The sequence below is a fragment of the Pseudophryne corroboree genome, chromosome 4 (assembly GCF_028390025.1).
Source record: "Pseudophryne corroboree isolate aPseCor3 chromosome 4, aPseCor3.hap2, whole genome shotgun sequence".
In the NCBI taxonomy this organism is placed as follows: Eukaryota; Metazoa; Chordata; class Amphibia; order Anura; family Myobatrachidae; genus Pseudophryne; species Pseudophryne corroboree.
In genome coordinates this window covers 423492360-423519390 of record NC_086447.1, presented here as the reverse complement: position 1 = coordinate 423519390, position 27031 = coordinate 423492360, and positions in this window count along the sequence as shown.

Here is a 27031-nt window from a genome sequence, read left to right as displayed (position 1 = left end):
TAATTCACAAATAATTTCCAATTAACCAAATTTTTGCAGAATATATAATGTGAACTGAACAAGTCGGGAAATCACACTTTATGGAACATGAAAAGGCAAATTAGTAAGCATCAACAAATTTGACATGTCTTCAGCCTTATAAAAGGATATTATAACTACTTGGACATTAATTGTTCCTGATCGTATTTGTGAAAACATCGGCAGATGATCTTCTCACTGTGACCATTTGTTAAGTGTTTTATTACACACTTGTGTACACACTGCAGCGGTATGCAGTCAATTTACCGGCTGTCGGGATCCCCATGTTCAGGAGACCAATGCTGGAATTCCGACAGCCGGTGAAATACCGATGCCCACCAACCCAACACAAGCAGTTGGTGGGTACTCGCCACCAACCAAGTGGGAATAATACCTGCGGAAAGCGAAGCTGCATCTCAGCCGGGATTCCGGCAGACAGGATGTACCTGTCGGTATAGTGACAGCCGGCATTCTGTCTGACAGGATATCATATGTATCCCACTGCAACTACTACATACAGTAGATGTGTAAGCTACATGACAGCATCACCTGCCTAATTTATTATTTCCTTTTTTCTTACACATTTAATATTTTCACTATAACATAATGACTACCGCAAAACACAATTATTTACTATATTTATTATATGGACTATTAGCTATCTAGAGTTAGATATACAGTATATCACCAATACATTTGCTTAAATACATTGGCGGAAAACATTTTTGTTTATGTGGTTGTCATTAGCATTCTAGGTATAAAATTGCACAGGGAATTTTTTTGCGAATGCTGCTGTATTTGTTAATAATCTACAAGTAGAAAATCAAAACAATTTTGTCTGCATATGAAAGTGGAAAACACAAAAACTCAGTCACACAGCAAGAAAGGAATATATATCAGAGTAAAAATGTGCTGGTATGGGCTCACAAACCTCATGTCTTTTATTGTATGCAATAATAAAATGTAGCATACTGTGAAAAAAATCCCTACTACTGTAGGTATAGAAATAAAATCTTGAAAACTGCAATACACCACAAGAGCTCAAATTTTTTTTTATACAGTATCACCATTGCATCCCTTTTGGGTTGAATGTGATGTTTTCTTTATCTGAGTTGTTTCCTCAGTTCAGACCATTTAGATATGAAGTCTCCAACAGAAATAATATGAAAGAAAACAAAATAACAAAAAAAAACACCAATGTGTAGTAAGTTTTGTTGACACTTGTAGTAATAAATGAGGTATATATTAGTGCCACTAGAAAACTAGAGTGATTCCAAAGCGTACCCCACTCACACTTTAGACGGGGGTAATAAACACATCAGGGTTTCTTTTATAGAGATGGTGACTTCTACCACGTGTATTACACCCGGTGTGGATATCAAGGGATTCAACCAAACAGAGATGTGACTCACACTCAGAGGGCAGGTAGAAAACCCATCAAGGTATCTTTTTTCTCCTTAAGCTGGAAATGGTGATCCAAAATAGCGTATCCCAACTCACAATTCGAGATACAGTTCAGACCATGAAGTCTCCAACAAAGATGACATAAAAGAAAACAAAATAACAAAAATCAACCAATGTGTAGTATGTTTTGTTGACACTTTTAGTGATCAATGAGGTATATATTAATGCCTCTTGAAAACTGGAATGATTCCAAAGCTACCCCACTCACACTTTAAACGGGGGTAATAAACATATCAGGGTTTCTTTTATAAAGATGGTGACTTCTACCACTTGTATTACACCCGGTGTAGAACTCAAGGAATTCAACCAAACAAAGATGTGATGAGAGAGACTGATGCGTACCCCAACACTCACACTCAAAAGGCAGGTGAAAAACCCATCAAGGGGGTAAATTTACTAAGCTCCCGATTTTGACCGAGATGCCGTTTTTTCATCAAAGTGTCATCTCGGTAATTTACTAAGCAATAATCACGGCAGTGATGAGGGCATTCGTAATATTTTGAAGTCCTAGGAAAAAAATCACGAATGAATACACCATCGGTCAAAACGCGGCTGTTTAAGTATGAATCTCGGTCATTTACTAAGAAGTGCAAAGCAAAAAAAAACAAACACTGCCGTGAAAAATTACAACTCGTAAAAAAGTGCTAAAAAAAAACAGATCTTTTTTTTTTATTCGTGATTGGATAGGCATGCACGGATCCATGAGATCCGTGCATGTATATCAGTGGGAAGGGGTGAGAAAGTGCTTATTTTTTCAAAAAAAATTGCGTGGGGTCCCCCCTCCTAAGCATAACCAGCCTCGGGCTCTTTGAGCCGATCCTGGTTGCAGAAATATGGTGAAAAAATTGACAGGGGTTCCCCCATATTTAAGCAACCAGCATCGGGCTCTGCGCCTGGTCCTGGTTCCAAAAATACGGGGGACAAAAAGAGTAGGGGTCCCCCGTATTTTTAAAACCAGCACCGGGCTCCACTAGCTGGACAGATAATGCCACAGCCGGGGGTCACTTTTATATAGTGCCCTGCGGCCGTGGCATCAAAAATCCAACTAGTCACCCCTGGCCGGGGTACCCTGGGGGAGTGGGGACCCCTTCAATCAAGGGGTCCCCCCCCAGCCACCCAAGGGCCAGGGGTGAAGCCCGAGGCTGTCCCCCCCCATCCAATGGGCTGCGGATGGGGGGGCTGATAGCCTTTGTTGTAAAAGAAAAGATATTGTTTTTAGTAGCAGTACTACAAGTCCCAGCAAGCCTCCCCCGCATGCTGGTACTTGGAGAACCACAAGTACCAGCATGCGGCGGAAAAACGGGCCCGCTGGTACCTGTAGTACTACTACTAAAAAAATACCCAAAAAAACACAAGACACACACACCGTGAAAGTATAATTTTATTACATACATACACACATACATACATACTTACCTTATGTTCCCACGCAGGTCGGTCCTCTTCTCCAGTAGAATCCAAGGGGTACCTGTTGAAGAAATTCTACTCACGAGATCCAGGGGTCCAGGGTCCTCGGGGAATCCAGGTGTAATCCACGTACTTGAAAAAAATAACAAAACGGACACCCGAGCCACGCACTAAAAGGGGACCCATGTTTGCACATGGATCCCCTTTTCCCGACTGCCAGAAACCCACTCTGACTGATGTCTAAGTGGGTTTCTTCAGCCAATCAGGGAGTGCCACGTTGTAGCACTCTCCTGATCGGCTGTGTGCTCCTGTACTGAGTGACAGGCGGCACACGGCAGTGTTACAATGTAGCGCCTATGCGCTCCATTGTAACCAATGCTGGGAACTTTCTGCTCAGCGGTGACGTCACTTTAGGTCAACCGCAGGGCAGAAAGTTCCCAGCATTGGTTACAATGGAGTGCATAGGCGCTACATTGTAACACTGCCGTGTGCCGCCTGTCACTCAGTACAGGAGCACACAGCCGATCAGGAGAGTGCTACAACGTGGCACTCCCTGATTGGCTGAAGAAACCCACTTAGACATCAGTCAAAGTGGGTTTCTGGCAGTCGGGAAAAGGGGATCCATGTGCAAACATGGGTCCCCTTTTAGTGCGTGGCTCGGGTGTCCGTTTTGTTATTTTTTTCAAGTACGTGGATTACACCTGGATTCCCCGAGGACCCTGGACCCCTGGATCTCGTGAGTATAATTTCTTCAACAGGTACCCCTTGGATTCTACTGGAGAAGAGGACCGACCTGCGTGGGAACATAAGGTAAGTATGTATGTATGTGTGTATGTATGTAATAAAATTATACTTTCACGGTGTGTGTGTCTTGTGTTTTTTTGGGTATTTTTTTAGTAGTAGTACTACAGGTACCAGCGGGCCCGTTTTTCTGCCGCATGCTGGTACTTGTGGTTCTCCAAGTACCAGCATGCGGGGGAGGCTTGCTGGGACTTGTAGTACTGATACTAAAAACAATATCTTTTCTTTTACAACAAAGGCTATCAGCCCCCCCATCCGCAGCCCATTGGATGGGGGGGGGACAGCCTCGGGCTTCACCCCTGGCCCTTGGGTGGCTGGGGGGGGGACCCCTTGATTGAAGGGGTCCCCACTCCCCCAGGGTACCCCGGCCAGGGGTGACTAGTTGGATTTTTGATGCCACGGCCGCAGGGCACTATATAAAAGTGACCCCCGGCTGTGGCATTATCTGTCCAGCTAGTGGAGCCCGGTGCTGGTTTTAAAAATACGGGGGACCCCTACTCTTTTTGTCCCCCGTATTTTTGGAACCAGGACCAGGCGCAGAGCCCGATGCTGGTTGCTTAAATATGGGGGAACCCCTGTCAATTTTTTCACCATATTTCTGCAACCAGGATCGGCTCAAAGAGCCCGAGGCTGGTTATGCTTAGGAGGGGGGACCCCACGCAATTTTTTTTTAAATATTTGACAGTGTTTAATTTAAAAAAAACAAAAAAAATGAACCCCAGCACGGATCACACAGATCTGGCCGAGATTCATTGTAAAAAAGTCGGCAGTGTTTTGCTAATCACTGCCGTAAAAATAGAAAAAAAACCACGAATGACATCGACATCGGAACAAAAGAAAAACCCGAATACGACAGCTTAGTAAATTAGTCGTAATCAATTCAAAAAGTTGCAGTTTTACACTTTCGATGTCATTCGTGATTGAACTTTGACCTGAAACGGGAAAATACGAATCTTAGTAAATTTACCCCAAGGTATCTTTCTCTCCTTAATATGAAAATAAAGATCCAATATGGCGTACCCCAACTCACAATTCGAGGTACTGGATAACTCCTATCAAGGTATCTTTAGGATTCAGATGAAGAATAATACTTCTAACGTGAACCTGGTAGTTTTCCAATGTCCCCGAAAAAAATGTAACTCCCACAGCGGAATGAAAAAAGGGGGTTACAAATATTTATTAACAGTACATGAAACAAAAAGAAGACATGTGGAAAAAAAACGTATGCAACAGCACATAAAAACAATGGGATAAAAACGTCAGAGAGGGATGGTAATGTCCACTTGCAAAAAATTTTAAATAAAAAAATGAAGATCAATTCCAATATAAAAATCCGGATAATAATAGGCTACTCACACTTCTGCTGCCTGATCTTTATTTTCATTTTAAGGAGAGAAAGATACCTTGATGGGTTTTTCACCTGCCTTTTGAGTGTGAGTGTTAGGGTATGCATCAGTCTCTCTCATCACATCTTTGTTAGGTTGAATTCCTTGAGTTCTACACCGGGTGTAATACAAGTGGTAGAAGTCACCATCTTTATAAAAGAAACCCTGATATGTTTATTACCCCCGTTTAAAGTGTGAGTGGGGTACGCTTTGGAATCATTCCAGTTTTCTAGAGGCATTAATATATACCTCATTGATCACTAAAAGTGTCAACAAAACATACTACACATTGGTTGTTTTTTGTTATTTTGTTTTCTTTTATGTCATCTTTGTTGGAGACTTCATGGTCTGAACTGTATCTCGAATTGTGAGTTGGGATACGCTATATTGGATCACCATTTTCATCTTAAGGAGAAAAAGATACCTTAATTGGATTTCTACCTGCCCTCTGAGTGTGAGTGTTGGGGTACGCATCAGTCTTCCTCATCTAAAAACTACACAAGTCACATCTCTGTTTGGTTGAATCCCTTGATATCCACACCAGGTGTAATACAAGTGGTAGAAGTCACCATCTCTATAAAAGAAACCCTGATGTGTTTATTACCCCTGTCTAAAATGTGAGTGGGGTACGCTTTGGAATCACTCTAGTTTTCTAGTGGCACTAATATATACCTCATTTATTACTACAAGTGTCAACAAAACTTACTACACATTGGTGGTTTTTATTTGTTATTTTGTTTTCTTTCATATTATTTCTGTTGGAGACTTCATATCCAAATGGTCTGAACTGAGGAAACAACTCAGATAAAGAAAACACCACATTCAACCCAAAAGGGACGTAATGGTGATACTGTATTCATTTTTTTTGAGCGCTTGTGGTGTATTGCAGTTTTCAAAATTCTGGCTTCTGTTTGCATATTTAAATGTGGTAATATTTTTCAAAATCTGTTACATCTAAGCCGCTTAGCGCCAGTTTGGACTACTCCCTAAATATATTTTTTAGCTATAGAAATAAAATCTGTCCACCGTGTATAAATCATCAACATTATGTACAACAAAATACAAATTATTCAACTGACACAATTCACTTTGTTTTGTTTTTTTGTCGTGATAACAACACCTATTTTTGGCCAAATTTTTCATTCTTATAACCCGTCCTAGAAACAAGAAGAAATCAGTTAAATCCTTTAAGAAATTAAAGAAATAAGTATCTGCACACTTATTGGTAGAAAACATGATGGGCTCTATTTAGTAAGCAAATTTCAACTTAAAAGCGCCATGAATCCTGTTTGAGAAATAGTGCTATTATAATAAATCATTATTATTAATAATAGTAAATCATGCGGAAACTAGCATTTCCACATAATTTAAGTATCCCCACTAATTAGCAAAGGTTTACCAGAGAAGATAATGCAATTATCTTCCCCATTAATACTCCTACAACATTTCTTTCACTTTTCAGGCTTATTAAGCCAGTTTTAATTTTTTATACTGATTCCGTTGTCTCACTCGATGTGTAAAGCCCATAGAAGCTAATTTTTTAGGTATGTTCCAGAGAACATTGTTCTTTATAAAAATAATTATTTGCTTTCTCCACTCCCACTTTTCCTGATTTCCTTCATTTTCCTCTCACCCATAGATATCTAACCCTGAAGAAGTCCATTTGGTTGAAATGTGTAGGGTTTATCAAATTTCTGTTCACCATCCAATTGTATGAGTATCCACCCTAGAGCTCACACCTTTTTAAGGTGATGGTGGCACAAATTGTCAACCAATCTCACACATTGGATTGTATGCACATTAATTAGACTGTCAATTCTGCAATTGATCCATATGAATCTAGTATTGTCAACTACCTTTGTAATTGTTAAATAAACTGTCTAGTATCTTATTAATTGATTGTCTCAAACTTATTGGGTGATTTTCTTTGGTGAGAGTGTATGTTCACAGGCCCCAAATTGGGTGATCTGCAAAGGTCGAAAAATAAAGAAGACTCCTGAACAAAAGCTCAGAATTGGGCATATTCCACGTATTCAGTAACATCCATATATCAGCGCACTATGGAATTTGTTTATATATATATATATATATATATATATATATATATAAATATTTCATATTAATATTAATAAAAAATGTCCAAATTCATGAAATTGTGGCACTTCCATCACGCTTCCTCTGTCTTTGAATTGGTAGTGCGCATGTGTACCATCTCCGTCCCACTTCCAGTGATGCGGAAGGTGCAGCTTGCATCAAAACAACACTTCTGGTGATGCATCACGTCGATGTCTGCCCCACTTCCATTTTTTATGGCAGAAGTGCCACAATTTAATGAATTTGGACGTTTAAGTCTATACTACTCGTTTTTTTAAAATAATTATTTAGAAATTCTATTCCCTCCAATATAGAACGTGCTCCGCACTGTTTTAAGTAAGAAATTGGTCTCTTTTAATATATCATTACCTTAACAGGAAATGAGGTAATGACTTGATTCCCTAACTATATTGGGTATAAAGATAAAGTCTGACAGGCTAAATGCGTTGGGTATACCTCATTAACTTCCTATTCTTAAGATAAGCAAACCTCTTTTATATACCTTATTTTTTAGATCTCATCTTAATTATATATGCATTTTTTTAACTTGCCATATATTCTGTGCAATTTTTTATGGATGTTTTATATGTATTATTAGATTGTTTTCCAATACATTTTATGTACAAACTTTTTTTACTAGAAGGATTGTAGACCACCACTTTATTTTTCTTAAAAATATATATATTTAAAAAAAAACACACCATTGGTCACTGATACCCCTATTCTTCTATATCAATATTCATTTAACAGCACTTTACCTAGGCTGAACACTTAGGGGCTAGCTGACACCCTACATCAATAAGGAAGTGTTTTATATAGTCAGAATGACTTCTTCACTAGTTTTTCACATTCATATGTGGCGCTATACTTCTATGAAATCTTGATATATATATATATATATATATATATATATAAAATACAATTTTAATGTGTGTACTGTTGATTTTTAAATGTATTAAATCTGTGGAATATTCAGCTAGCGCTCCCATTTTTTCCTTTTTTAAACACCAGAAAGGGCTGTACATGTAGTGTACATATACATACATACACTATACAAAGAGTAGACAGCCTTTTCAGGCAACCTACAAAACTACATAGCGGGGAAAAGAATCAGTATAAAAGAATGTTGTGTCAATGTTATCCGGAAAAAAATGTGGGACAATATCGACACTGTTGCTAAATAGAGCCCTAAAAATCTGACTGATTGAAGCACCAAACCACTGAATTTACTATTCAATGTTTTTCATGAGGTTTTGTAAATCACAGTTGCATTCCATTTTTTTTCCTGTCAATTTTGAGGAATGTTTTTCCTGTGGATTTGGGGAAATAATATTTTATCAATATACTAGTGTTAAAATAATTTAATTTTGTTGTGAGTAATATTATTTATTAATTAATTATATTAAAGATACATATCTTATAAATTGCTAATAGGTGTTTAAAAATTGTTTTTTAGGACAAGGAGCTGTTAACCCTGTCATAAAAACATTTTTAAACATCAATTTAGAATGAATTCAGGATGCCCATTTAAATGATAAATTAAATATTGCTTTCTTAATTAAAGTAAATAATACGTTTACCCACTACACAAAGAAAATGCCATTTCCCCCATTAGACTACTATCAATGTGGGGCGTGGCTTGGTAGCAGACCCAGGCAGATGTGCTGAGCTGGAGCTCCTGCCTTGGGACCCTTTATCCCTCCCTCCTGCTATCTTCAGGGGTCCTGCTGAGCCCTCTCTGAGTTGGGTGGTGAGAACCGTGGAGCTGGCAGACACCTCCTGTGTCTGTGCGGGTTGTGGCCTACCAACCCAGGGGAAGCCGGGGGCCTCAATTACATGCTGCACCCGGTGTGGACGTCGATCGTGGCTGAGGCTGAGATTCAGGGATGTCCTTACTCCTGCCCCATGGACATCGCCTGCTGTGTCTCCTGCCTGGACCACCCACCACTCACTCCTGTGCCACCTAGCAGATCTCCAGATGCCCCGTGGCTGGACTCCCGCTGAGGTGCGGCAGCCGTCATCTTGTCTCCCACAGGCTCCGTGTGGTGGTGCGGGAGATCACGTGGGGGGACCCAGCGGGCGGCTGCTGCTGTGCCTCTGTGGACCTGGCTCTCCTGACTGCTGGGAGGCTGTCAGCGTCCCTCACCTCTCCTAGCCCCTGCACTGCAACCCTAAGGAGGGACCACCTCCAAGCACATACCTTGGCTCTGCTGCCTGGGATACCAGGCTCCATACCTGCATTGTTGGGCAGTTTCAGAGCGGCAGTGGTCATTGGCTGGACCATGACCTGTACCTCCCGCTTACTGCAGCCCACTTTTCCCTGGAGCAATCTGGATGCTGGGTGGTGAGTTAGGGAGTGCACACTCCCACTTCCCTTTTTCTTCCAACCTCTCCTCCTATCCACGGTTACTTGTCTGGCTGCCCACCCACCTGTATTACCAGTCTGTAGCCTCCCTGCTTCCCCATCTCTCTCCGAACCCCAGACAGTTCTCTATATCTATATATATTCTGCCCTCCTGCTGTTCTTGGTGTATAAATATCAAGACACCTGCTACATCCATATTTCTATACACTACTGCAGCCTGGAATTCTCCCTACCCAGGCCGTAGTCCCTCACATACACCATGCTGATAATGACTAGTGACATGCTGTGATTATCCTGCTCTCCAGAGCCTGTCTGCCTATGTATGATGCCCTGCTAGCCACGATTCACTCTGGGGGAATGTGAAGACGTTGGTCCTGCGTGCATGCTTCTCTAATCACATAACTCATACAGGTGTTCTCTCGGTGGTACCAATTTGCCTCATGGTGAGGGGTGGTAAAAAGAAGGGCCCACCAGGGGTGAGGAATTTCACACACAAGGGAACCCCCGCACATCTCATTGGAACCCCTTCCTTGGCTGACATGCAGCAGTTTCTCCTCCCTTAGGGCTCTGCCTCCGTTGCTGATGATACTTCTACGCCTTCCACCCCACACCTTTCACCTGGCTCAGATTCACCTTCTCGGGTCGTAGATCTAGAGATGGCCTCGAATATGGCACCAGAGATGGTGGGTGTTTCTCAGATCCTGCACCTACTCCGATCCATGATGACAAAGCAAGATTTTGAATGCCTGGAGAACAGTCTCATGGAAACAGTTCGCTCGAGATTGCCGCTGTTCATTCCGAGGTGTCCACCATTGGATCTCGACTCACTTCTTCGGAAGGCTTCTCCTCTGACTCCCACAATGCTCTCAGACTTACAGTCATTAGGCAGACGATTGACATTCACCATCTTGATGACTTGGACAATCATGGAATGCATAACAATCTAAGGATGAAGGGGGTCTCGGAAGACATCCCACCCCAGGGACTTATTGATTTTCTAACACTGACCTTCAATGAGCTCCTGGATCAGGACCCTTCTTCCACGATTGAGTTCGACAGGGCCCACCAAGCCCTAAGGCCTAGAGGGGCTCCGTCTGACCGGCCAAGGGACATTATTTGCCGCTTGCATTATTTCTCAAAGAAAGAGGATATTCTTCATAAGGTCCGCAGTGTGGACTTCATAGAGATCGACGATCTACGCACTCAGATCTTTCAAGACCTGTCCTGATCGACCCTTCAAAAATGCAGAGCTCTGCAACCACTCACCTCAGAATTACGTAAGGCGGGAATTAATTATAGATGGGGTTTTATGTTCAGTCTGCAAGTCTCGCATAATGGGAAGTTCCTAACACTTACGGACTCAGTCGACCGGCCCCCTTTTTGCCAAGCACTTGGTATTCAGGAAGTCTCCCTTCCGGATTGGCAGGAACCCCATGTCCGCTCTGTCCCACCAGAACTTTCTCATCCCGGCAATGATTGGCACCTTGTCCAGCGTAATCCGAAACCACCGCAACAACCCATTTTCTTTTTATAACAATAGCAAAAGTAAATCCCTGGGAGTTGCAATCCTGCTGTCCAAATGCTTACCATTTTCTGACATGACATCCATAGTCCTGGAGGAGGGCAGAACACTTCTAGTTAAATGTAAACTATTTGGTTAATTGTACAATTTTATCAACCTGTATGTTCCCAATCAATCCCAACCTCAATTTCTGTTGAAAGTTTTGAATCGGGTTGCCCTCCTGGTTGAGGGTATTCTGATTTTGGGTGGGGATCTAAATTGGTCTCTCCAGCCGGAGGTGGACATCTCCGGCACAATGGTCAGGCCATCACTAGCTTCACATTGCAAATTCCGTTGCATGCTCCATGAACACCAGTTGGTCGACACGTGGCAACTCCAGCACTCGGGTGATATAGACTATACATTTTATTACCGGCCACATGATATCTACTCCAAACTAGGTTACTTTTTGTTGCCCCATCGATTTTTGCATCTTATTCGGGACACCGATATAGGGCTGATCACCTGATCAGACCATGCTCCCGTCTCCCTGAATATGATGACGTTCTGTCCTCATTTCAAACACTGTACTTGGCGACTGAATAAACAACTTTTAATGGACTCACAATTTGCTTTTCAATTAACTGAGGCCATCAAAGATTATTTTGAGATCCGGACATCTCTGGAGTCACGGTGTGGGAGGTGCACAACTGCGTTTTGCACGGGAAACTCATCCAAGTAGGTTCCTTGCAGAATAAGGAAAAACTGGAGAAAAAAGTTGCCCTGCTTCAGCGGTTGAGAGATCTATCCGTCCTCCCAACTCTCAATTGAGCTGAACGAGACGAGGTCAGCCCTCAACGCCTTGCTTTTTGATGATGTCAGAAAGGACTATAGGATATGCCAAAACCATTTTTTTCAATGGGGTAACAAACTGGGGAAACTATTGGCAAGGGCACTGCATTCACAAAGAGCTACCCTATATATCCAAACAATAGTGGACGCGAAAGGCACTCGCCATACCCTTACCAAAAATATAGCCGACACATTTTACTTCTACTACACCACATTGTATAACCTCCATGACCTCAAGTCCCCGGAGACCTTACTGGATACTAAAGACTTGGTAGATAAATATATTTGCGATTCGGGCCTTCCACGACTGTCTGACGATGATAGTGCCTGGTTGGATTTCCCATTTTCCCTGCCAGAATTAGAACAGGCCCTTAAAAAAACACCTTCTGGGAAGAGTCCAGGTCCAGACGGCTTCACCGTCTCATATTATAAGCTGTTTAAAGACTCTCTTACCCAAAATGCTGTTGGCCTTCAATTACATTTCTGGTGATTGTGCATTTTCACCCAAAGCTTTGGAGGTCTTTATTACAGTCATACCTAAGGAGGGAAAAGACCTGATTCAATGTGCTAGCTACCATCCAATCTCACTCCTTATCACGGACATCAAACTGTTTGCCAAATTTATGGCAAACAAGTTGAAGTTGTTGCTCCCCAATATTATTGATTCGAATCAGGTGGGATTCGTCCCTGGGAGAGAGGCACGAGACAATACAACTAAAATTATTGACCTGAAACACCTAGCCTCCTCAGGTCATGATCACACAGTGGTGCTGTCAACTGAAGCCGAGAAGGCGTTTGATAGAAGGGGTTTTGAGACATTTAGGAGTGGGTGCGGAAAGCCTTAACCGCATTCTGATGATTTATAGCTCCCCAGTGCAAGGATCAAAATTAATGGGGCCTTATCTGCACCAGTTTTGATCAGAAACGGTACCAGACAGGGTTGCCCTCTCTTGCCCCTCATTTTTATTCTATGCATGGAGGCTTTGGCTGGTTCTATTATACGGAATCCCGATATTTCAGGCCTTGTCGTGGATGGTAGGGAATACAAACTAGCATTATTTGCAGATGATCTGTTGGTTGTCCTTTTGAATCTGTTTGTCTTGGTCCCCAACCTTATGCATGAATTTAATAATTTTGGCTCCCTGTCCAATTTCAAAATTAACTATTCTAAGCCAGTAGCAGTAAATGTGTTGGCTTCTTCGCAATCCCTGGTGGGTCTTAAACAGTCCTTTCCATTCATTTGACACCCCAATAGCTTTAAGTATCTGGAAGTCACAATACATACCGATCCTACACACCTTGTTGATGAGAACTTCAAGCACTTACTCGCCACACTTCGTTTAGAGTTTAGGGACTGGGGCAACAGAAGGCTCTCTTGGTTGTGGAGACTCAGTGTAATTAAGATGAATGTACTCCCTAGGGTCCTATATCTCCTACAGACACTACCAGTACATATCCCTAAGTCTTGGTTTAGGGAGCTGCACAATGCAGTCCGAGACTTCATGAGGGGGGGCAAGAGGCCACGTTTTCAGCATGCTATACTTTTTCACCATAAACTCATGGGAGGCTTCAGTTGCCCCATTTCTCTTTATACCATGATGCTATTATTCTCAACAGGATAATGGAATGGTCCCGCACGACTGATATTAAATAATGGGTGCTTTGCGAAAACGCCACCGTAGCCTCATCAATACGCCATTGTCCTTGGCTTTCAAGAATCCCTGTTGCTTCTCATTCCAGTGTGAGCCCTACCTTAACACGATGGAGCAGATTACGGGCCCTTTTATATGTGTCTTCAAAATTCTCTCCCTTGACCCCACTATTTCATAATCCAGATTTTCCCCAGGGAGTCACTGGTCGGGGGTTTGAGGCATGGTCATTGAAGGGGATCCCACGTTTCGGCCAGCTGGTGGAGAATGGGGAGATCCTCCCCTTGCCTACTTTATAGTTGAAATGGAGTCTTCTGTCCTTAGAAATTTGAAGGTACCTTCAGTTGAAGCACTTTGTAGCGGGGAGCAAGATTCGTCCTGACACCATTAGACCCACACTATATTTGAGAATATGTGTCTCGGTTCATCCCGTCCAGAGCACTTTTTATCCAAATGCTACAAACTCCTGATTGAACATTAGTTCCCGGCCCTTCCTAAATACATTAGTGAGTGGGGTAAGGACTTGAAGGTTGAGCTGATGGAGGAGGACTGGACTCACTGTTTTCAGGCCACCTTTGTAAGCTTGAGTAGTTACTCTGTACTCGAGACGCACTTCAAAGTTTTGACATGTTGGTACAGATGCACCCTGATGCTTGCCAAAATGGTGTACCGGACCTGTGCTGGCATTGTAACACTGAAACAGGCTCCCCGCTACATATCTGGTGGGATTGTCAATCGCTTCACCTCTTTTGGAATAATGTGATCTCTATTTCTAAATTGATTGTGGGACCTGAGGTTTCCTCTGATCCTGCTTTCTGGCTCCTTAATCTAGTTACTGGCCCTTTGACACCATATAAAAAAATCTCTTTTGAAATGTCTCAATAGTGCTGCTAAGGCGGTGATCCCTGTTCATTGGTGTAACATTGCTCCTCCCACAAAGAGTGGTTTACTAGGATAGACATGTACATGTCAATAGAGGAATTATGGGTTACACCTGAAAGCCAACAGGGGTTTGCAGCTACTTGGTTTCCCTGGCTAGACTTCAAGTCCTCACAGACGTACTTACTGCATTCGTAATGTGTACAAGTATCACACACTGAGTTTTCCCCTGGTAATTTATTGATTTTCCAGCCTTATGAGGAGAATCTTCTCCCTGTCGGTTTCACTTGACAAATTGATCTGTCGCACAACCCCCCTCCTACCTCCCTGTTGTCCTTCATTCCTGCTCTTCTCTGAATTCTTCTCCTGTTCTCTCTTTCTTTTTTCTTTTTGATTAAACAATTTGTATTGGATTTACTAATGATCTAGCAGGATTTGTACTGTGTTTAACAGGTTGATTGATTTATGGAGACCATTGTCTTGATTATTGGGTATGTTTGATATATCCTTACTTCATATTTGCTGCTGTTTCTTAAGTATACTGTGTTCTTCTGACATGCCTGCTCATATTTGTATGTCTCTGATGTTTTCTGTTTTAAAATCTAATAAACATAGCCATAGGTATGTCTAGTGGAACAACAATGCCCAGCAAGCTGTACCGAGTCTGCTAATTATCATATAGGAATATCCTGAATGCTTAGCCATAGGTATGTCTAGTGGAACAACAATGCCCAGCAAGCTGTACCGAGTCTGCTAATTATCATATAGGAATATCCTGAATGCTTAGCCATAGGTATGTCTAGTGGAACAACAATGCCCAGCAAGCTGTACCGAGTCTGCTAATTATCATATAGGAATATCCTGAATGCTTAGCCATAGGTATGTCTAGTCACTAGTGTGTATTAAATATTAGCAGATTTATTCAAGTTTTATTTGTAGTTATTTGGGGAATGTGTAATGGTTTCATCCCTACACATTATTTGTTTGTTTAAGTTTTATTGCCCCAAATGGGTGATGGGCTAGGGGAGGGTCCAATCAATCAATGTGCTTACATACACATGTTTGGGCTTTATATTGGTGTGTAGTTTAGCTGATTTAGCGTAGCTGAATCATTGTGTGGAGAAAGATCTCAAAGGGATTCGTCTGGCACTTATACTGGACTTTAACTGGACGGAAACTGCATGGAAACTCCAAACAAAAGCAAATAAATCATCACAATCCACCAAACCTTGGACTGCAGCTACAAATGTATGTACACACCTATTATTCTCCAAACCTCACTTACCCGGACACTAAACATTCACTTTCTGCAAAAAACCTGCAATACAACTTTTACTCTGACCCTGCAAATACCTGGAAAACAAATGTTTAATTGAGAAGCATATTTGATGAAGTAACACTGACTTGTGGTTTGCCAACACTGTGTAATTTTCCATCTAACATCAACAAATATTTGATTTACTGGTAATCTGTAGATATTAACATCATTTTAATTACTTGCAAATCGTATTTCTTTCTGCAAACTTCACTGCTCTCTCATACAGCCACCACTCCTCCCCCTATTCTCATTATACTACCAGTTTACACACCATCCACACTATGGCCAGGTTGGCAACCCCCCTTACTCATTGTCCTTCTATTCCTTTATTCTGTCCCCTGTTACCACCTCTATCCCTCTCTCACAGTCTCCTACATCTCCTCCTCCCTCCTCTCCTCTGTCTGCCTCCCTACCCCTCTTCTGTTTCCCCATTGCAATTCACTTCTGCCCCTTCACACCACTTATACCCCACCGCTCAACCCTACTCTTTCCCTCCTCTGCCTGTCTCCTCACCTCTCCTCCACCAGTATCAAACTGCACTCCCTCCCTGTTTCACGCATGCAGTCTCCCTTCCTAGCCAAGGCCCCAGCACCATCATCACACCCTCTTTATCTTCTCCTTCCAAATTACTCCTACCTCAACGCTACAGCAATCCTGATAATCTCATTCACATCTCTCCCACAAACTCATACCCCCTATCTTGTGCACTCTGGAATGCCAGATCTATTTGCAACAAACTGACCCCCACTCATGACCTTTTCATTTCCAACTCCCTGCACCTCCTGGCCATTACAGAAACCTGGATTACTCCTCATGACACCACTTCTCCTGCTGCTCTCTCTGCTGGGGGCCTCACATTCTCACACACACCCCGACCCGGGGGTCGCCATGGGGGTGGTGTTGGGATCCTTTTACCCTCAAGCTACACATACCAACTTATACCTCCAGAACCTTCTCTTACATTCTCTACATTTGAGGTCCATGCATTACGCCTCTACCAACCTACTAATCTTCGAGTTGCTGTAATTTACCGTCCACCTGGCATTTCCTCCAAATTCCTTGACAACTTTGCTTCCTGGCTACCTCACTTCCTCTCTTCTGACATTCCCTCCATTATTCTAGGTGATTTCAACATCCCTATCGATAACCCCACAAAATCACCTGCCTCTAAACTCCTTAACCTCACCTCTTCACTTGGTCTCTCCCAGTGGACCACCTCACCCTCCCATGTGAACGGGAGCTCACTGGATCTGGTTTTCACTCACCGCTGTGATATTTCTGACTTCTCCAATTCCCCTTTTCCCCTCTCTGACCACCATTTGCTTTCTTTCAACTTATCTATCTCTGCTTCCCCATCTCTCCCTCCTAAGGCTACCATCACGAAGCGTAACATTGAGGCTATTGACACCTCATCCCTGTCCTCCCTGTTTGACTCCCTTCTCTCTCCTCTTCTCTCTCTCACATGCCTTGAACAAGCCACATCCCTATACAATGCATCTCTTACTTCTGCCCTTGACTCTGTTGCTCTGCCAACCACTATTCACCCTCGCAGATCAAAACCTCAACCCTGGCACACCAAATGCACCAGATACCTACAAAAATGCTCACGTACTGCCGAGCGACAGTGGAGGAAATCACGCTCTAAAGCAGACTTCCTCCATTTCAAATTCATGCTCTCATCCTTCAGTACTGCCCTTTCCCTTGCTAAACAATCATACTTCAAAATCCTCATTTCTACACAGTCTTCCAACCCCCGGCGCCTCTTTGCCACTGTTAACTCCCTCCTCTGCCCACCACCACCTCCTCTCCCTTCCTCATTGTCTGCTCTTGACTTTGCCACTTATTTCACATCCAAGATTGACTCCATACGTCAGGATATCACTTCCCACCAGACCAGCAACCAGCCACCACCCATCCCTTGCCACCCCTCCCCTTCCCTCTTACCAACTCTGACATCTTTCTCCCATGTATCTGGCGAGGAAGTCATGGCCCTCATCCGTTCCTCCCCCCCCACAACCTCCCCGCTCGACCCTATCCCCTCCCACCTCCTCCGTTACCTCTCCCCTTCTGCCTGTTCCCATCTTGCCCACCTTCTCAATCTCTCCCTTTCATCAGGCACTGTCCCCTCTGCCTTCAAGCATGCTCTTGTCTCCCCTATTCTTAAAAAACCTACCCTTGATCCTAACACTCTCTCCAACTATCGACCCATCTCTCTCCTCCCCTTTGCCTCCAAACTTCTTAAGCGTATTGTCTATAACCGCCTCACTGCCTTTCTTTCCTCTCACTCACTGCTTGACCCATTCCAGTCTGGTTTCCGTTCTCTCCACTCCACTGAAACTGCCCTCACAAAAGTCTGCAATGACCTCCATGCAGCCAAATCTAAGGGCCACTACTCTCTGCTTATTCTTCTTGACCTCTCTGCTGCTTTTGACACTGTGGACCATCCTCTCCTTCTGCAAATCCTTCACTCTCTTGGTCTGCGTGATACTGCCCTCTCCTGGCTGTCCTCCTACCTCTCTGATCGTTCCTTCTCTGTCTCCTCTCATGATGCTACCTCCCCCCCACTTCCACTAACTGTTGGTGTCCCCCAAGGCTCTGTTCTTGGTCCTCTCCTTTTCTCTCTCTATACGTCCTCTTTAGGTGAACTCATTAGTTCTTTTAACTTCCAATATCACCTCTATGCTTATGACACTCAAATCTACCTCTCCTCCCCTGATCTCTCCACGGCTCTCCTCACTCGTACCTCAAACTGTCTTTCTGCTATCTCTTCCTGGATGTCTCAGCGCTTTCTTCAACTCAACATGTCTAAGACTGAGCTGATCATCTTCCCACCCTCCCGCACAGCCTCACCTCCCACAATCTCATTATCCATTGATGGCACAACTATCTCCCCTAGCCCCCAAGTACGCTGTCTTGGCGTAATCCTTGACTCCTCCCTCTCCTTCAAACCACACATTCAGCACCTCTCACAAACCTGTCATTTTCATCTCAAAAACATTTCTAGAATCAGACCTTTTCTCACACAGGATGCCACTAAGATCATTATTCACTCACTGATTATTTCCAGACTGGACTACTGTAATCTCCTCTTAACTGGTCTCCCTGACAATCACCTCTCTCCACTCCAATCTATCCTCAATGCTGCTGCCCGGCTCATCTTCCTCACCAAACGCACTACGTCTACCTCCCCCCTCCTACAGGCCCTCCACTGGCTTCCCTTCCCTTTCAGAATCCAATTCAAACTTCTCACACTCACTTACAAAGCACTCACCCACTCCTCTCCCATCTACATCTCTGACCTTATCTCCCTTTACTCTCCCACCCGTCCTCTTCGCTCTGCTAATGCACGCCGTCTCTCCTGTCTTCTGATTACTTCCTCCCACTCCTATCTCCAAGATTTTTCACGTGCTGCTCCATTTCTCTGGAATTCTTTACCTCTCCCCCTCAGACTCTCCACCTCTCTACAAAACTTCAAACGGGCTCTTAAGACCCATTTCTTTACCAAACCTAGCCAAATCTCAACATAACCCTCTGTTCCACGCTCTCTATGTACCCCATCTGTGTCATCCCTGTCTGTCTACCCCTCCCCTTAGAATGTAAGCTCTCACGAGTAGGGCCCTCTTCCCTCATGTGCTTATACTTTTCTTACTTTAATAATCCTCAACTGCCCAGATCCCACAGTTTTTTGACCACCTGGAACTTATCTCTATGTTTACTGGTGTAGTTATGCTTAGTTGCCCTGTACTTGTCCTATATTGTATTCAACTGTAAGTCACTGTTTTCCTATTTTTTATGTGCATTTGTACTCTGTAATCGGGCGCTGCGGAACCCTTGTGGCGCCATATAAATAAAGGATAATAATAATAATAATAATAATAATTTAAAAAAAGATACTATCAATGATCTCTGAATCCTTAAAATAACCTTTGCTCTTATTATAGGTAAATGTACAATGATTTCTTTCCATCTGATTGACCAGATAGCTCAAGCGGTATGCTTTTTGAGTTTTCTTGTCTGTCACAAGCACCGATTTGTTTTGGTGGGTTTGCTGTGGAACTCAAACCCGCTGCTTGGTACAGTAAATCTGGGTTTTCTATATTTATAAATTAAAAAGCATTGATCATACTTAAATGTTTTACTGTATTCAGAAGCCTGGATGATCAATGGGATTCTGACAGTTTGAGCTATAGTAAATCAGCGAAGTGCAATCCCACCAGTAAATCCCCCCCAAATATACAAATTACAAAACCGCCACAGTAATATATTCCCAGCTTTCTGATTTATGTACTCAAGCCTTGAGTCCTTGCAATCTACTTGAATACCTATAGGTAGCTTTAGCCAAGAGCGGGGGAAATTTATTAAGGAGTGAGTTGTCAAAGCTGCCAAAATAAATGTTACACAAGCCCTGTTTAACTTTTATTCCTATTGCCCTTTTAAAACTATTGGTCAAAACACCATTGATCGGTTGCTCTGACAACCTGCTCCTTAATAAATCTATATATACCTACCCCTCCAGAGTCCCGTGCTAGCTGGTGCTGCAGATATAAATAACCAACTGTCATCCATTGTCATTACACACTTGCAGTCTTGCACCAGCAGTATCCATGCAGCAAAATATGTCATCAGGAATTAAAATGAACTATTAATGTTATAGAGTTGTGTATCAAGTTTATTCATGTCCTATTGCTCCATTTTAATCAATTAGCGCAGGGAGAGAAAAAAGTTGTATGGGCCATATTGTTCACAAAACTGTAATGTGCTTTTAACGCCTCTTAATGCTGCTTAAGGGCCTGATGCGCAGCTAATTCCATCTTAAATGCTTCATACACCGCATTTTATCCCAGTTATAAGTACAGTATAACATCCAGCTGCTGCAATCATGGCTGAGGAGGAGGCACACATTGACTTGGTATATATCAATATGCTTTTCTACTCTATTTTAAGTACTACTGTGTATGGGAGATGCAAGCTACAATCAGTGGGGCACTGATATATAATCAATACAGTCACACTGACTGAGGGGTGTAATAATAGGTATTTTAAGGGATGGGGACCTGCTAGACTGCTACATTCAGTAAGGGGTGTGGTCATTCTTATATAATGCACTAATGTGACTGGGTGTAATAATACGTATTATAAGGTATGGGTGCCTGCATTATATATCAGTGCCCCCCCCCCCCCCCCCAATTGTAGCATGTCTCCCATCCCCTATTATTTGGTCCCCCATCCCTCATAATACCCATTATTGCCTTTCTCAGTCAGAGACTGTATTGAGTATATATAAGTGCCTTTAGTGTGACTCCATTATATGTATCAATGATTCCCTATTCCACATCCTCACTGATTGTAGCAGGTACTGCAATCAGTGAGAGTGGGGGGGAGGGGCATTAATATATAAACAATACAGTCACTGACTGAGGGGTATAATAATGGGTATTATGAAATGCTGTTATAAAATGCGGTCAGTGAGTGAGGGGGTATAATAATGAGTATTTTAGGTAATGGAGCTTTCTACAATCAGTAACCTGGATCACTCATACACTTTACAATGCGGTCAGTGAGTGAGGGTGTAATAATGGGGTATTGGTCCCTGCTACATTTAGTGAGGGGAGTACCGATCTAAAATGCAGTAACTGAGTGTTGGAATAATGGAAAATAGGGGTGAGGGGACATGGTGCAATCAGTGAAAGGAGAGACTATAAGAAGCAAAAACAACAAATAAGAGGCATAAATGAGGAATGAAAATATAGAGCTACAGATTGTTTGAGGGAGGGGGCCTAAGTTGTTATCTTGATTAGGGCCCTATGAGGTCTAAATACACCTCTGCTTCTGTATAGCCGCAATTCTGATGACACGAGAGCCTCGGTGCCATTGGGAGTGGTATGATTTTTGTAGTCTAGTACAATGTGAACAATTAGTATGTGGGCTGCATAATCCCGAAGCTATAATGCTAGCACAGTACTAGTGCTAATCAAGTACTATTCAAAGCATCTAACTATGTTAGCTTCATAGCCTTATACACAATGGCTAAACAGCATGTTTATAGCTACAGTACCTTATAATGCTGACATGGTTGAAATGCTTACTATTAGTGCCATGCTGGCATTATGCCATCAGCATTACACTGTCCACATACTGTAGTAATTGTAGATGTTGTACCCAGTGTCACATTAATTGCTTCCTGTGCCACCTACTCAGTAGAGATGCATCCACTGTAGATGCACACAGATTTGCAGTGGTAGTGTAAGTTCCGACAACTGAATACCCTTGTATTGGAACATGCACAGTGCTAATATTAAAATACAAGATACAGCATGCTCCACATACAGACTTATATTCAACTGTTTATTTTATTGCCCTAGGAAACCCCGGGGAATAATTGTAGTTAAAATATTTGTGGATTTGTGATATCGGACAACGCCACCAATATTGTGCGTGCATTACATCTGGGCAAATTCCAGCATGTCTCATGTTTTGCATATACAATTAATTTGGTGGTGCAAAATTTTTGGAAAATGACAGGGGTGTGCAGGAGATGCTGTCGGTGGCCTGTAGAATTGCGGACCACTTTCAGCATTCTGCTACTGCGTGCCAAAGACTGGAGCGCCAGCAAACACTCCTGAACCTGCCCTGCCATCACCTGAAGCAAGAGGTGGTAACGAGGTGGAGTTCAACACTCTATATGCTTCCATTCAAGCCTATACATCCACCTATGATATAGGCAAAGGAGGGGGAATGCACCTGACTCAAGTGCAGCAGAGAATGAATTCCGTCTTCTGCAAGGTTCTCCAACCCTTCGAACAAGCCATACGTGAAGTCAATTCAGACACTGCCACCTTAAGTAAGGTCATTTCCCTCATCAGGCTTTTGCAGAAGCAGCTGGATAAATTGAAGGAGGAGCTAAGATGGAGTGATTCCGCTAAGTATGTGGGACTTGTGGATGGAGCCCTTCATTCGGTTTGCCAGGATTCAAGGGTGGTCAATCTGTTGAAATCAGAGCACTACATTTTGGCCACCGTGCTTGATCATAGGTTTAAAGCCTACATGGTATCTCTCTTTCCAGCAGACACAAGTGTGCAGAGGTGCAAAGACCTACTGGTTAGTAAATTGTCAACTCAAGCGGAACATGACCCGTCAACAGCTCGTCCTTCAATTTCTCCCGCCACTGGGGCTGCAAGGTAATGGATAATATTTCCTAGCCCACCCGCTGGCAGTGATGCAGGGCAGTCAGGAGTGAAAGCTGATATCAAGGACCTGCCAATGATTACTGACATGTCTACTGTCACTGCATATGATTCTGTCACCAATGAAAGAATGGTGGCGGATTATATGAGTGACAGCATCCAAGTAGGCATGTCAGACAGTCCACATGTATACTGGCAGGAAAAAGAGGCAATTTGGATGCCCTTGCACAAACTGGCTTTATTTTACCTAAGTTGCACCCCCTCCAGTGTGTACTCTGAAAGAGTGTTTAGTGCAGCCGGTAACCTTGTCAGCGATCGGTGTAGGAGGTTACTTCCACTAAATGTGGAGAAGATAATGTTCATCAAAATGAATTAGAAATTCCTCCTGGAAGACCTTTACCAGCAATTGCCTCCAGAAAGTACACAGGGACCTGTGACAGTGGATTCCAGTGGGGACGAATTAATACTCTGTGAGGAGGAGGATGTACACAGTGAAAGGGGTGAGGAATCGGAGGATGAGGTTGACATCTTGCCTCTTTAGAGCCAGTTTGTGCAAGCAGAGATTGATTGCTTCTATTTTGGTGGGGGCTCAAACAAACCATTAATTTCAGCCACAGTCATGTGGCAGAACCTGTTGCTGAAATGATTGGTTTGTTAAAGTGTGCATGTCCTGTTTATACAACATAAGGGTGGGTGGGAGGGCCCAAGCACAATTCCATCTTGCACCTCTTTTTCGTCTTTGCATCATGTGCTGTTTGGGGACTAGTTTTTTTAAATGCCATCCTGTCTGTAACTGCAGTGCCACTCCTAGATGGGCCAGGTGTTTGTGCCGCACACTTGTGTCGCTTAGCTTGGCCATCCAGCTACCTCATTGCACCTCTTTTTCTTCTTAGCATCATGTGCTGTTTGGGGCCTATTTTTTTAAATCTGCCATCATATCTGCCACTGCAGTGCTACTCCTAGATGGGCCAGGTATTTGTGCTGCACACTTTTGTCACTTAGCTCAGTCATACAGCCACCTTGGTGCAACTTTTAGTCCTAAAAACAACATGGTGAGGTGTTCAGAATAGACTAGAAATGAGTGGAAATGATTGTTATTGAGGTTAATAATACCGTAAGAGCAAAATTACCCCCAAGTTCTGTGATTTTAGCTGTTTTTATGTTTTTTTACCAAAAATCATCCAGATCCAAAACCAAAACCAAAACAGGAAAGGGTGGTTTTGGCAAAACCAAGCCAAAACCAAAACACGAAAGTGGAATTAGAACCAAAACCAAAACACAAAACACGAAAAGTGCCAACCGCACATCTCTAATAATAATAACGAAGAAGAAGAAGAAGAAGAAGAAGAGGCAGAAAAGAAAAACTGTTGACTTAACTCAACAAAATGTGTGTTAGCTACTATTATAATATGTGTGGGGTGGGGGATGCTTGCAGGGTACTTTTAGAAAAAGCTGAAATAGTATGTCAAGTTACAGTTGACCAATTTATTTTACTGTCAACTTTAAATGGTCATTTAGGTTATCAATTGAGGTATTTGTTCATTTAAATTTACAAGTATTGTGATTACATATGTGTTATATCAATATCTCTATATCTATCTATCTATCTATATGTTCATTTGATTTTTTTTTCAAACTTTCACATTGCTTTATGAAAAATGAATGAGCAGAAATCTGGATAGTTAATAAGCACATTATTTAATAAATATTGTTTTCTCATATTTTCTATTTCTTTCTACAGAGTAAAAACATTCCATTTGGTGAGCTATGCACCTACTTAGCCTGATTCTGTCATTACATCATTTTCTTCTATTGGCTCACTACAGTATATCAGATTTGAAGGAAATGTACCCTATTTATAGGTGGGATTCTAGAACGTTAGTGTTATTTGCTCTTAAGAGCTGTGGAAAAGAAGAGCAGAGTTGCATTAATTTAACACATAAGAAAACTACTAGATAACGGCATGGCAAATTTCCAAACACTGAACTCAATATTTTGAAAATGCGATGAAGTAAAATAAATAAATGCATATTTATGCTTCTTTTGAAAAACTGTGAAAAGACATCATCACCCTGATAAATTGTTTATTTTTCAAACAATTTATGTTTTGTAGCCCTATTTTGCAGAACAGCCTAAGCTAATATTTATAGAACACTAAAATTAACATAATTTGTATTGTATGGGCTATTAGAGATGAGCATTTTAAAACAATGCTAGTTAAAATATAGACAAACATTGTGCTCTTTTATGCACTTCCTGAGCTGTAAATAACTTCCATGTGGCTTAAGATAAACAGTGCATATATTTTCCAATAATTTTACATTTTACGCACTGACCACCCAAAATGTTATGATCACAGTGTTTGTCAGTTATCAGCAATATCAGCAATATGGATCATCTACATATACTGTATATACATATACACACAGATTTATTTTTTATCAGAATCCAATTAACCTACCAGTATGTTTTTATTGTTGGAAAAACCAGAGTACACAGGAAATACCCATGAAAATAAAGCTAGAACATGCAAACTCCACATGGAAGTGCATTATTTAATCAAACCCATATCCCCAGTGTAATGAGGCAGCAATGCTAACTACTGGGATACCGTACAGGGAGGGTCATTCTGAGTTGTTCACTCGCAAGCTGCTTTTAGCAGCTTTGCACACGCTAAGCCACCGCCTACTGGGAGTGAATCTTAGCTTATCCAAATTGCGAACGAAAGATTAGCAGACTTGCGAATAGACACTTCTTAGCAGTTTCTGAGTAGCTCCAGACTTACTCGGCATCTGCGATCAGTTCAGTCAGTTTCGTTCCTGGTTTGACGTCACAAACACACCCAGCGTTCGCCCAGACACTCCTCCGTTTCTCCAGCCACTCCCGCGTTTTTCCCAGAAACGGTAGCGTTTTTTCGCACACACCCATAAAATGGCCAGTTTCCGCCCAGAAACACCCACTTCCTGTCAATCACACTCCGATCACCAGAACGAAGAAAAAACCTCGTAATGCCGTGAGTAAAATACCTAACTGCATAGCAAATTTACTTGGCGCAGTCGCACTGCGGACATTGCGCATGCGCATTAGCGACTACTCGCTCCGTTGCGAGAAAAAAATAACGAGCTAACAACTCGGAATGACCCCCAGAATTAGTAGTGAGTCACCAAACTGCTTGGTCCACACATGGAAAGCTTTAGAATTTTTTGTTAAATAATTATATTAAACTTAAACCATATTTAGAATCACATTTTTTTGGAAATTTCAGAGCCAAAGAAAAGGCAGTGATGTTGTTTGATGAGTTCTACTGTTTTCTGTCTGCAGAACAGAGTGAATTAAAGTTTTATAGTGCAGAAAGCAGGCAGTGCATCTATAATAACTTACCTGTAAGGCAGTAATAAAACAAATGATGCATTATTATTATTGTAAAGTAAAAACAAACATACTATATAGAAAAACTTATATATAAATTTTTTCATGACATTAGTCTTCTAGTTATTTTGTCTTCTTCATTTGTGTATGGGTTATAGTAGATCACATCAAGTGAGGAATGAAATAGGATGAGATTTTTAGCAACTTTTAAGTTGCCAAAATTTCAAGCAAGTTTTTGTCACGTTTCCTCTCACAATCATTTGATTTAAATTAGGTGACGATGATTTTGAGGCTTAGAGGCTTATTTATTGTACAAAGCATTGAGTAGTAAAATCTGGAGCTTGTGATCTAGTTTATGCGCAATATTTAAAAGGGAAATGCTTTTACTAATAGTGCCCTTTAAAATATTGGGTGATAAGCAGGATCAGAAGTGATGGGTTTTATAACTCAATGATTCATAAATAAACCAGAAGCATGATAATTAAGGAGGATAAGAAAAGTCAACCCCACCAAGGTTTTTGTTTTTTTTAATCATTTTTTCATCAAATAACACAATATTTACATAATTATCACTCTTTAACAAATTTATATAAATATTTTTGATGGACCTTAATTGAGTATTAAACAGTAAGAAAGCAATTTATACAGAATGTTTAATGTTTTGCCCAGACAGAGAGCTCAAAAGGCATATAACTATATCAAGCCCGCTGCCCTGAGGCCCATCTATTGTTTTGAGTTTTTCTGG